The sequence below is a fragment of the Lolium rigidum genome, chromosome 5, assembly GCF_022539505.1.
Source record: "Lolium rigidum isolate FL_2022 chromosome 5, APGP_CSIRO_Lrig_0.1, whole genome shotgun sequence".
NCBI lineage: Eukaryota > Viridiplantae > Streptophyta > Magnoliopsida > Poales > Poaceae > Lolium > Lolium rigidum.
The window spans coordinates 29,628,952-29,642,201 of NC_061512.1; positions in this window are offsets into that span (position 1 = coordinate 29,628,952).

Sequence of the window (13,250 nt, forward strand, 5' to 3'; positions counted from 1 at the left end):
TTCCACACCCACATATAGGGCTGGACAAAAAGCTCGAAGCTCGACGAGTTAAATGAGTGCTCGTTTGCTCAACTCGTTTGAGCTCGGCTCGTTTTGTTAACGAGCCGAGCTGAGCAGCAGTTTTTGCTCGTTAAGGTTAACGAGCTAAACAATCGAGCCGACTATGTTCGTGAGCTACTCGTTAAGATCGGTAACAAGCTAGGCTTCACCAGTTTTAACAATGAGTCACTTTAGTCATCTCAAATATTTGGCACGAAGGGGCCAAGCAAAATAGTGCTCTTTAAGCATGCTTGAAACTCCTACATTAGGATCTAAAAACCTATGCTCCTGCTCTTCCTCACCAGGCAATGCACACATGTTTGATTTGCATTGCCTCCTTAACGATCCTTAACGAGCTGCTCGCGAGCGCTCGAAAGAACATAACGAGTCGAGCCGAACAATGATTTTAGCTCGTTATTCTTAATGAGCTTAACGATTCGAGCCTTAATGATCACGAGCTTAACGAGCCGAGCCTTAACGATCCAAGTAGCTCGTTAGTCCACCCCTACCCACATATGGCCTATGCCATTTTTGCAAATCTTTAACCTAGACCATTTTGCTTTGCACCATTGGTTGTAAATGGATACTAAACACTTTTTATCACTTTTGGAAACAATCAAACTCAATTCAAATCAAATTTGAATCAAATTTGAGCTCACATGTGATTATGGTCACTTGTGCAAATTTCAGCATGATACCCACTTTGAGCTCCTGGTTTTCAACTTTTTCTTTCTACATTTGGCCAACTCTTTGTACCTCTTCCAAGATCTAATCAAGGACTACAACTTTGCTCCAGACCCTCACCTCAAACTCTGCCTAGATTTCAAATTATAATCAAGCCAAGATGAGACATTGAAGCAAAACTAAGATCTTATGCAATTTGAGATTTTGCAAACCAACTCCAAATTGAACCAAACCACCACCATTCTACTCCATTTCATATATGATTACAACCCACCAAAAATAATTGCAAAATTCAAAAACATTTTTCTTGCGGGCATTATGTCAAAACACCTTTAGGGCAGGGTTTAAATTGTTGCCCATACCGAATTGTGGAGAGGACCAAGTCCACTCTGGCCCTCCTCTGATGCTCTGGACCCTCCTCTCACCTCACTGCATCATCTCCACCACTTGCCAGCACCCCTGCTTGACCACATTGACAAGAGCATGCCATGCCGTGGCATGGCATGGCCACCTTGTGCCATCGCCCTCACCTCTCCACTCCAACCTGCCCTGCCATGTCCACTCACTTCCTCTCACTCTCCTGAGCACGACCAGACTCTGCCCCGTCAAAAAATTGCATCACAACGGATGGAAACCGTCGTGCCCAGACACGCCCAGACACGCCCATGCACGCGCCAGAGCGCGCATGGCGTGAACCCTGGCCCGCCAGAGCGTCAGCCGCCTGGAGTCCTCGCATCACCATTCCTCTCTCTCTCTCTGCGCCAGTCGACGCCTCACCTCACCCTGAACCGCCTGGACAAGCTCATTGACCCGCGGGAACGCCGCAGGCGACGACCACGACGACGAGCTTCCGCCACGGTGACGCACGCTCTCGTCAAACTCACCATCGCCTCAGAGCCTCGTTTTCACTGCCATCAAGCACGTCATCTTCGCCAGGACACCAGTAACCCGATGCGCCCATCCCTTGCCTCTTCGCCGCCCTGGAACGACGACGACGACGACCCTAGCTGAGCGCCGCGGCCACCTCCCGCTCCTATAAAAGGAGGACCTCTCCCACTGAATTGAGCACGCCAACTTCTTCCTCTCATCCCCACAACACTCCTCGCCACCTCAATTTCATCGATTCGCCACCGCACCACCCCAATCGCGAGCTCGCCGCCGCCCACAGTACCCGAAGCTCGCCGGAGAAGGAGGCCGCCCCTGGAGACGCAACTGCTTCCAGGAGCTTCCTCATCTACTCCAACATCGCGGCGCACCACTCCGACGATCGCCGGAGCTCTGACGGCCGCTCCGACCCCCTACCTCCACCTCCCGTAAGCTTCCATCTCGCCGGAGACGACGACCCCTCTGGGCCGTCGATCTATCGCCTAATCGCACGGCCCTCCTCTCCCCGTACCGATTCGCGTGTTACAGCTCACAGACAGGTGGCCCCCACTTGTCAGATGGCCCGCTGCGAAGCTGGGCCGGCCCATCTCCTTCTCTCTCTGCCTAGCCCGTTAAATCTCCCGCCAACCCACGTTTCAAATTCAAATATGAAAAATAGAGAAATACCCCAATCTGATGTCAACTTTGAAATTTACTAGGGACAAATCTACTAGGCCAAATTTTACAAATTTTATATATTTGGAAACATTATGAAATTATCTACACAATGCCCCTGGTTTGAACCCTAGATCTGTTGTAGAATTAAAGCGAGAAAATAAACAAGGCAGGGACTTTTCTTCCTTAGAATAATTCTTAAAAATCAACCATAAATTCTTTTCAGTTAATTCCAACTCCTATAATTCACATTTCACTTATACTAATTGTTTCTACAAAAATATGCCATGCTTACTTTGAATGATCATGGCCTAGTTGAATTAAATGACTTTATGGCTATTTCTAGTCAAAGATATTGTCCAAAACTATTAAGAAATATTATGGGAGTGTTTCTCTCATTTAAATCTTGTCACCGCCAATTTCAAATGAGGTAGAGACTCTGGTCAATTAGGTCTCATAGAAATTGTTGGTGATATTAAATCTTTGCCATGCTAGAATTAAATGGTATGAGGTACTCACCTCATTTAAATCATTTTCTTAAATGATAAGTGTGAAGAGGTTGACCTTGGTCAACCTAGGTCACATATTATGCATGAGAGAAATTAAATCTTAATAAGATAATGAGAGGGAATTATTTCTCTGAATAATTAAAAGTAACATTCAAGATTAGTATGAGAGGAAATTATTTTTCTTAAATGATAAGAAGAACACATCCACCAACTCAATAGTAATGTGTGATGCTAGTTTAAAGTGTGTAGATCATGAGTGTGCCTAGTTTAGTAAATTAGTTTGGTATGATGATTGTGTACCATGTATTCGTATTTTAGACGCTAGTACCGAGGAGTATCAAGAGGAGGAGGAGGTCTACTTCCAAGGAGAAGAAGACCACTTTGACCAATTCCCCAACCAAGGCAAGATAATACTCTTGCAAAGTGCAAAGCTCACCATGAGCAAAGCATTACCCATTTACTTAATGTTTATAATCTTATTTCCCAGTTTTACTTTACAAGTTTGATTTACTTTTGTTCTATCAAAGTACTTTTTGATTTATGATTCCCTTGGATAGTATTGGATTAGTACAAGAGTATCAAAGTTAGCCTAGAAGCAAAGCAAAGTACTTAGCACCCCTCATACCTAGATGCTAGTGCTAAATTAAAAATGACTACTCTAGATAGGAACATGTGTTTATGAAATGATGAAGTTGAAAACCTTGGAATGATGAGTCATTTCCATTGAAAGATTTTGAAGGTGAATATGACATGAATTTGACTTGGTGAAATGACTAAAACTGATGATTGAGTTGGATGCGATACCATTCCAATTTTTGAGTACCCCCACAATACCTGATTATGGGTAAGGCTTAGGCTGGAAATTTATGTGTCTTAGTATGGGTTCCCTCTGAACACACGTCATAGGGGTTAAGCTTGAGGCTGCCTCCGTTGTTGAGAAATGATGTGAATTGAGGTGAATTGTACGGCCAAGCCCTGTGCAGTTCCCGGGTTAACAGTTGGTTTTCACCGGGAGGCCAAGCTCATGGGGAGAGGTGCCTATACTAGGGTGTGTAAGTGAAAGGTTAACGGTTGATGATCCGCATACTGAGATACGATTATTCGGGGTTTATCCCTGACGGATGTAATCAAATGTTGTGGCACAAGTGTGCAACCTCTGCAGAGTGTAGAACTATTCGAATAGCCGCGTCCGCGGATATGGACAATTGGAAAGGCCATACTGTTTCCGTCATCAGAATTTATATCTATGTGACTGGTGAATTTGAACTTGAACTTGAACGGTGACTATGAATTTGAATCACAACAGAGTTGTGGGAATGACACTAATGTTCCCACCGGAGTTAGTTAGCACATGAGGAGTTGGTTTACTAAAATGTTTCTCAACTAAAATTGGCTTTATGCAAATAACCTTAGAGCTTAGAACACTCTCTTTAGTAATGTTAGTACTTACATTAGTATTAGATTGCGAGTACTTAAAGTACTCACGGCTTTGTCCCTGGCTATTCAAATGGCCAAAATATGAAGCCGAGTAGCAGTACGAGGATGACGATCAGCAGGACGTCTACCACAACTAGGAGCTTCTAACGTCAAGCGTTGGCCTGTGGACTAGAGAGTCCTTGTATCTTACGCTTCCGCTATGAACTTGTGTTTGTTCGTTGATCATTAGATCAACTATTCGTGTAATATGGATCGTGTGATTCCAATTTGTAAGACATTATGGTTTGTAATGAATGATGACTGTGATACTTAACTATTATGCCTCGCAACAACAATTTCCTGGGATTGCGATGTATGACATAATAGGCATCCGGACTTAACAATCCGGGTGTTGACATGTATTATCCAATGGGGAACATGTCCATGAAGGTAGCCATCGGCAGTGCTTTACCATGTGAACCTGGAGCACTCCACCACAACAAGCCCATTCAAGATGGCTATGCTCGTGTCACGGTGGAGGACATAGTCCAAGGGTTTGAGGACCTGGAGATTGACATTGCTACACCTGAAGGGGCGAGAAGACTTGGAGATGTCAAGCGCCATATCATTCTATGGCAAAAGAAGTTTATCAAGTTTCCAGGTGAGGCGCCAAGAAGGCCAATAAGTCCACCCCCCTACGGTGGTGGTGGCGGTAGCGGTGGTGGTGGTGCTTCACCTACACCTCCTTCATGTCAGCCGACGCCGCCCCCCAATTCACCTCTAGTGGGTAAGCAGCCGCCGCCCCCTAGTCCGCCCCGGGCGGGTAAGCAGACGCCGCCCCCCAATCCACCTCCGGCGAAGAAGCAGAAGCAGCAGTCCTGGAGTATTAACCCGGACCCTTATGTACCTAAGATAACAAAGGTACCGGAGCCATCACTGAAGCCTCTCCCCACGAGGCCTTGGGAACGTAGTGCCGAGGAAGTCGACGCGGCCGCGACTGCTGATTATGAGAAATGGAAGGCGGACTGCAAGAAGAAAAGAGAGCCCGAGCCCAAGCCGGTATTTTCTCGATGAGCAAAAGAAGTGGGCTAAGTCATTTTTGAACACACCGTCCCAAGCCGCGAAGAATCTGCCTGACGACTATGCACGTGAACTTCGTAAGCAGGCACTCATGTTCAAGGAGAAGAAAGAGCGGGAGGAGGCCGAGAAAGAATTAGAAAGTAAAAAAAGTGGGAAACGAGTTGCCCAGCTCGGGGAACAAAGTAAACAATCGATTGCCCCGCTTATAGTGACAGCCGCCGGTCCGGATGCCCCCAATATCATAGAAGCTGCGGCAGCACAGGGATTGACTGTAACGAGTGCCAGAGAATAAGCGCCCAACTTAGGTATGACTCTTCGTGAACTGTTAGGCCTTGATGAGGCGCCAGTGAAGGAGGTAGTAATTACATATGTGAAGAATGGGCCTCTCGTCGAGCCTGCGCAGGAAGAGGATCTACCTCCACAAATGACAAGTCTCGCTGAAATGGTACAAGGGTTACATAAAAAATAAAAACGCCAAAGAATATATTTATGCGGAAGTTAGATATGAGCATCACTTCAAACATTACTATGTACAAATTCATCTGAGTGAATTGTTCCAGCTTTTCAATCTGCGCGAGCTCGACAAATCTATCATCAGTTGCTACGTTCTGTAAGTGATTTATTTCTACCCCATCTCGTTCATATTGCCTGCACTATATATATGTCCTAACTATATTGTTGTGTCCGCTATTATACATGCAGAATGAAGATTAAGGAATGCAGAGTAAGGAACATCTATGATGTTGGGTTCATTGACCCACACATCGTTAATGGATATGTGTTAGAGCATCACCCCGCCGACGTGGAGGCAGACCTGTGGCAGTTTCTTACAAAGCAGGAACTCAAAAGTGATATTCTATTTCCTTACCATTTTGGGTGAGTGTTTCTGTCTTGAGCACATTCTCTTTTGTTTACTCCATGCATGGTATGTGGCCGGCTAATCGATGAGTTATGCATGACGTACTGTGCATGTATCGTGTCCGCAGGTTCCACTGGATTCTGCTAGTAATTAAAGTTGACACCTCCACATGTCTCGTCCACGACTCTCTGACTCTGGATTCAAATCTTTGGGGCGGCATGAGAAGAATGCTGCAGAAGTAATTATTTTCATTCATTTGCGCTCTATATCGATCGGCCTATTTCGTTCATTTCCTAAGCTTCAAGTAACTAATAACTCTCTTGTTCATTTAATTTTCTTTGCCTCGTAGGGTTTGGAGACGGTTCTCAGATCAAAAGGTCGGTGATTTCAAAAAAGAGCTAGAATTCAAAAGGTCAAAGGCTAAGAATGGTGGCGATATTCAGCCACCGGGGACCAATCTATGTGGATACTATGTCTGTGAGATGATCCGGAGATACACCTCTGAGCGGGTTCCGAGTGATACCAATGCTCAAAGGAATAACCTCCGGATGATGCTTAGTCCAGAAACTCGCTTCCGACCACTTCAAGAGGAACTAGCTGTATGGTTCACGAGGGAAGTCCTCCATCCTAAAGGAGAACACCATTACGAGGACGTAGAACTTCATATGCATTAAATTATGTATGGAAACTTGTTCAAAATTGTATATGGTCATCCGATGATATTGAATATATATTGTATATTCCTCTTGAATTCTTTTTGGTTCTAATTTCAAATTTGTTTGAAATTGTACATTCATATGCATGTATGTAGTACCGTAGAATATGTGAAACTCCTTCAAAATTAAAATATAGCACAAAAGAAATAAAACAATACAAATTAAACAGAAAATAGGTTTAGGGGGGGACAGGTTTAGGGGGGGGGGGGGCTAAAACCCTAAACCTGCGGCGGCATTTAGTCGCGGTTGGCCAGAAGAACCGCGACTAAAGGTCCTCCGCCCCGACGGTCGCCTGGCGCCCACGTGGACGGGCCTTTAGTCGCGGTTCTTAAGCAACCGCGACTAAAGGAGGGGGCCTTTAGTCGCGCTTATTTGGTCGCGGTTGCGCAACCGCGACTAATGGCAGTTGCGAACCGCGACCAAAGGTCCTTTTTCCAACAGTGAAATTTTGCAGCTCCACGTCTCGATGGATTGATGGAAGCAACGGCAGACGATTAGTAGCACTGTCCATATTGGATTTGCGCAGCAATTTCCTGCAGCGTTGGCCGGAATTGTCTCTATGAGGTACTCTTTTCCTTCTAACCCATTTGTTAATGCAATATATGGTAAAGGTGATGTTGGGATAGGCCCAGTCTTACAACGCAATCTGATTGAGTACTTTCCGACGTGTACGATCTATGTCGCAAACCTAGATCGACTAACTCCGGCGAGATGCACACATAGGAAGAACCAATTGGTCGAGATGCGAGCACATACTAACTAGGTAAGAAGGTTGATCGATTCCTCCTGCTAGCTTGCTAGCTCACGTAAGATGCAACACAGGGGAGAAAGAACTATGTAATATGAGATTGATGGCGATGGATTTCCTGTGTAAGAGGTTTCAGACCACAAATATTTTTTAGGAACGATGGATTTATATAGGAGCGTTGGTCGTCCATACTAAGGACCTTTTAGAATTTGATTCGTTCTATAAGGCTTAAGTTTTCCGTTTTAGAATAACAGCGACATGACGTGTTGTATGTGTTCATGGATTACCTCTCCCTACATGTATTTATTTCAGTTCATTGAAAATTATCAAGAAAAACTTCAATACTCCAGTTGTATTAATTCGTTTGGTCACTGTGCAGAGTGCCATGGTACACGTGTATATAAAGGAAAATTAAGTTAGTATATTCAGACTCTCTATGCAAGCAGGATAGATTAATACGTTAATAAGCTTCAGGGTTATTAGAATGAGGTATGTACTTCTTTAATTCTATTTTTTGTCAAATAGTGTAATAGAACATGTATACTCCAAACAGTTGGAATTATTTTTCTGAGCTGCACTGTAAGCATGCCACTCCTCAATGCTCATACTCAATTCTTTTTTGTTAGAGCTGCAGCAGCTAGAAGTCTTTCCATCATTCTCACCATTTAAACTGACAATATGCGAACATAGTAACATTGTTCACCATGCACTCTATATTTGTAGAACACTCAGTCGCTATTTCCTAAGCTTATTGAGATTTTCTTTTGGTAGAATTTCATGGAATTGTTTTAAAAATTATGTACACGTGGACTGTTTGTACATTTGATCGTCTTACCTCAAAATACTATGGTAATGTATAATTTAAGACACCGCTCGGTGCAATGCTTTTCAGTTTCAGTATCTCATCTTGCACAGTTGATTGATCGGGAGTCATTGTTCCTTTTTCAAAAACTCAATGACATTAGGTTTACAGTACTCACACCACCATAATTTTCTCAGTTCAACCATTTCCCGCATTTAAAGACGTGATAGTTGGTACCCGTATAATTGCAGGACGTGATTGTTCCACTATTTTTTCCGTGTTATGATTGATTGTATTTGGTTTGAATGAAAAATATCATTTTGTTGTTAAATAAATTTTACACTTGAATATGTATATATAATTTTCATCCATTTCAGTTTTGTAAAGTTTTTCCGCTATTTTGTTTGTATCCTTATTTGTTAATCATGTCGTAATAAGTGTGTAAAAATAATTTGTAATTGATACCAATAAAATAAAAAAAATTATGGAATTGTGAATAAAAAGATTCCGGGAGTTGTAACACTTTCGATATCTTAGTATATTATTACATGAAAATTTAGCTCAAAATAGGCATCATTGCAGTATTTTGAAATATATTTTCAGGTTTGTAGGTTAATGATTTTCTACATAATAAGTTCCAATTCAATCATTGAATTTGTACATAGCTTTTATTCCTTAGTGTTTTTCCACAATTTTATTAAATATATAATATATCGATAGCCCCGTGTTGATGCACGGGTTGATGACTAGTATGAATAATTAGAAGTGAAGAATACAAGGACGAAATAATGCATACTATTCTAACGTGGGACATATTGCCCCATAAGACCATGCTTGGCAAGACTGGTTTGTTTTCCACATACGCACGTTGTCTTCTGTGCACGAAAATTATGGCCGGAAATAAAAACAGACATCGGAATTTCCGTGTTGTTTACCAGGGAAAAGTTCAAAAACTGGGAAAGTGGGGGCATAAAAACAGCCAACAAAGTGGCTTTCCTGGACTTGGTCCATAAAAAACTGGGAACTTGAAACACCACTGTTTTGGGCTAATATACGACCAACCAAGCGGGGCCTTACGACACACGGTGTTAGAGTACGTACTGGGCTTGGGCTGGCGCTATAGCCCATTAGTCTTAGGGTTAATTAGATATAAGGGTCGTTTTCTTAGGGGTCAAGTAAATCTCTCTATATAAGGAGAGGAGACGTATCAATCTAAGGAAGCAAGAATTAAGAAGGAAATCCCTTCCCTCTTGCCCGGCCGTGGGCAAAAGGCCCCCCCCCCGGCCTTCTCGCGCCCTCGCAGCTCTCTCTCTCCCCCTCCCAAACCCTAGCACCCACATAACACTTGGTATCAGCTTTCCCGGGTTCAATCATGTCCAGCCCTCCACCAAGTTCTTCCCACCCGCCGCCGCTACACTCCGACGTCCCCGCCGTTCTCTCGCCGGCGGAGATCACAACAGCCCTCCGCGATCTCGCCACCGCGGTCCAGGAGATCCACCTCTACTTGGCCGGCCCCTACAGGCCGCCGCCGGCCGCGGCACCAGCCGCCACCACAGGGCTGTTGCTCCTGACGTGGCCGTCCCAGCCCCTTGTGGGCCCCGTCGCGGCCGTGGCCTCGCTGCAGCAGCCGGCGCCGCCGCCACCCTGGTTGTCGTGGCCGTCCCAGCACCTCGCGGGCCCCGTCGCGGCCGTGGCCCCGCTGCAGCAGCAACAGCAGCTGTCGCCGCCGCTGCAGCTGCTGTCCTCACCGATGATGTCCCTGCCGTTCGGTGGGCAGCTGCACCAGCAGCAGCTGCTGCCGTCGCCACCAACACCGCAGCAGCGGCTGCTGCCGCCACCGAAACCGTCCCTGCCTTTCGGCGGTGTGGGAGCGACCTTGGCCCCGGGCTCTACATCGACACCGCCCGGGATGCCCTTCCACCAGGTCCGTTTCCCTCCGTCGCCGTCACCGCTTCTGGCTTGGATTGCTATCCGCCATGTGTCGGCGGCGGTGAGGCTGCAGGCTGCTGCGCGCGGCCTCCTAGTGCATCGGCGTGTGCGGGAGATGCGTGATCTGCAGCTGCAGCTCCTCCAAGTTGCGCTTCGTTGCGCAATGGACCTCGATTTCGTCCGCTGCGTCGGGGATGTTGGGCGTGTGGTTTCCACCACGAGCGGCGGACATGCTGTTTTTCCCGCGGGCAGCGACCTCAAAGTCTGCACCATCGACAGTCATCCGGCGGGGAGAAGGCATGGTGTCACCGACAGGAGCGCACCACGTAGCACCACTGCATTCCGCCGCCGGCCGCCGCGCGGGCTCCTTTTGTCCCGCAGGTTTCCATGGGATCCAGGTGGCTGTACAGGTGCACGTCCGACGGGCGGATGGTGTCCACTATATGCTCAGGGGTCAACAATAAAGCGTCCCAGTCCATTTCAGGTTCAGAGTAATAAAACAAGCCGAGATGTAAAAGGCTCGTTTTTAGGTGTTAGGTTTGTGTTGCGTCGAGTCATGGTTTGTTTAGGTTGCAGCTCGAGGACGAGCTGCATGTCCAGGTGGGGTGTAGTGTTAGAGTACGTAATGGGCTTGGGCTGGCGCTATAGCCCATTAGTCTTAGGGTTAATTAGATATAAGGGTCGCTTTTTTAGGGGTCAAGTAAACCTCTCTATATAAGGAGAGGAGACATATCAATCTAAGGAAGCAAGAATTAAGAAGGAAATCTCTTCCCTCTTGCCCGGCCGTGGGCAAAAGGCCTCCGTCCGGCCTTCTCGCGCCCTCGCAGCTCTCTCTCCCTCCTAAACCTTAGCACCCACATAACACGCGGGTTGACGGAAAGGTCAGCGGACATCACTTACCAAGTTGATTTCAATGCCCGTGTCGCCATCATGTCATACTTGGTATTTCCTACACTTGTCCATGGTTGCTCTAGCATCAGCCGTGTGCATGTCAATTACTTTTTCTTCTTTGAAATGGGGGATGGCGTGCCAAATAGGCATTGCAAACTATTTTGCTTCATCAAGATATTGGAGAGGAGAATATACAAAATGCTTTGTGAAAAGGAACACCACGGAAAAAATACAGTTACCTCTTCTATTTGTGTGTGTTGTGCGAAAATAAATAGTTGCTACCTATTCCCTCCATTCTAAATTAGTTATCGCAATGCTTTTGAGAAAACGTTGTGATAACTAACTTGGAACGGATGGAGTACTAGATAAGCAGGCGAGGGAGTTAGCTCCTAGTATGGGAAATCCGTTGGAACGGAAGAATACATATTGGAAAATAATTTTGAGGGGGAATAACAGTCAGGCAGAGGCAAGGAAGAAGAGGCCACTTCACTTGGTTGTGTTCGTCAGCCAATGGAAAGCTGACAGGTCCATTAGTTAGAAATGGGACACCGTATCTTCATCTCATCCACAGCTCTCGATACACTGTGGGCTTGTTGTGCCGGACATGTTAAATGGCGTTGTGGCCACCAAGACATGGATAGCTTCAGGTGGATATAACGCCTGAGGATGCCAACGACATGGTGAAGGAAGCTAGCATGCCGGCTGGTCGGAGCGCGACTGCAGGTGGCAGGTCATCGGACCAATGCGCAATTATTGATCAGAGGTATCATGGTTTGGCACCCAATCGTGATATCTCCAAGTACTAGCCATTTTTGCCATGCTGACTATTCTCTTCCTGACTTCTACTATTCTCATTTCCCAGTGTAATCGCCTTGTCTCTTTGCTCTTTCTTGCATTGCTTTTTCCCCAACAATTGGAGTATCACAGTATACACTGGAACCTCGATCACTCAGCCGGACATGTATAATGTTTCATTGCATTACTGACTGTTGATGCACGAGATAAACATATCGAACTAATTTGTGAAACCTTGCCAGTACGCACTCGATCCAGTCTGTGGTGGTGGTATATAAATGGTTAGTCCTGCAGCGTGTGGTTGTTGACACTATTTGCCTTTGAATCAATATCACGTGATATTTTACATGGAAAATATCTGAAAATGATGACCTTATGTAAAGGATGTGATTGAATCAATTGATGAGAGAGATGTGGTTACTTAATGTAGTGTACTATCACAAACGATGAAATAGTACATGCTATTAAGACCGCTTGGGTGTCAAAAAAGAACCATTTGGGTGTCATATTGGATTATAAAGGGTAAATAACCATTCTTCATATTTTTCTTAGCAAATGGGCCAGAGATGTGCGAGTAAATTGTATAGATGACCCAACATAAAACAGTTGTCTATTTGTTCAGCACAAAACTTTTTTGCGAAACATGTACAGGTAAAATGGGCTCTTTCTACACAAGCGAGTTAAGATATAACAGTTGTAGCTAATCTCTGCTCCTCTATGTCGTAATCTAAACCTCATGTTGTTAGGATTTCTCCAGGTTCAAACGACTTGTAAATAATAGCACAAGGATATGTGCCTCCCACTAACTTACGGTCCAAAAAGTGCTAGAGTGCGACGAAGGCTACCGAATATAATATTTGGATGGTTAACAATTGCATTACGAGATGATAACATGTGAAGTATATCAGTTCACAAATTCCTAGGGCCTGCAAATTCCACGTATCTAATAAGTTCAGAAATGCATTGCATCCCTCTAAAAAAATGCATTGCATCTTTGTTATTGTAATCCTTTCTTCTATAATATGAGATATTTGGCCAAAAATGTGCAAACATGCCTCCAATTTTTTAAAAGTTTGGCTTGTTTCTACACGTTTCCATCAATTCCAGGATAAACCTTCAGAATGGAAAACAAGTTAGTTAGATTAGCCATAGATGTTGTCATCGAATTATGAAGTAAGAAACATATGAGCACAAGGTAACTTCAGTACCCTTTCCGGGGTTGAACAAGGGATTGGATCTGTGC